The sequence below is a fragment of the Morone saxatilis genome, unplaced genomic scaffold, assembly GCF_004916995.1.
Source record: "Morone saxatilis isolate NCDOM2014 unplaced genomic scaffold, NCSU_SB_2.0 Contig3, whole genome shotgun sequence".
Lineage (NCBI taxonomy): Eukaryota > Metazoa > Chordata > Actinopteri > Moronidae > Morone > Morone saxatilis.
In genome coordinates, this window is record NW_023339873.1 from 23,219,229 (window position 1) to 23,219,745 (window position 517).

The 517-nt window shown below is 39.1% G+C and overlaps 1 protein-coding gene across 1 annotated transcript in view; it reads left to right on the forward strand.

Annotated features, from left to right (window-relative positions):
- Positions 1-517, forward strand: part of LOC118337189 (glutamate receptor 2-like) — a 20,157-nt gene that overhangs the window by 8,161 nt on the left and 11,479 nt on the right. The window lies entirely within an intron of this gene.

A 517-nucleotide genomic window follows, 5' to 3' on the forward strand; every position in this document is an offset into this window, starting at 1 on the left:
ATATAGTCCCTTTTAAATGAACCAAAGCCAGTACTCAACCAATTAAGTAAACCAATAAGTCGAGCAATAGTAAAGGGACTCTTGTAGGCACATGATGTGGCGGTGCTGGGTAAAATACACTGGCAAAGGGCAAACCTGCACTGTGTTCAAAATGCACAGATTAAATGAACTACAATGCACACTTGAGGCAAACTCAAGACAACCTCCCAAGGAGGTCTGAATAGGGTTTGTTTCAGAAGGGTCCGAGCTCGTTAAGAGTGTTCACATATGCGCAAAAAATGAGTTCATTTAGAGAGCTGAAAGAGACAAGTGTGAAAACACCCTTTGTCTCCTTTTGCACACCGCAGCACACACACAACAGCTTGCCTCTATCCGTTTCTCTCTTTCTCTCTCGCAGAATCATACAGCAACAAACGGATACAGGTTACATATAATAATAATAATAATAATAATAATAATAATAATAATAATATACTTTATTGTCCTTCATGGGAAATTTGTTACCGCAGTCTGTACA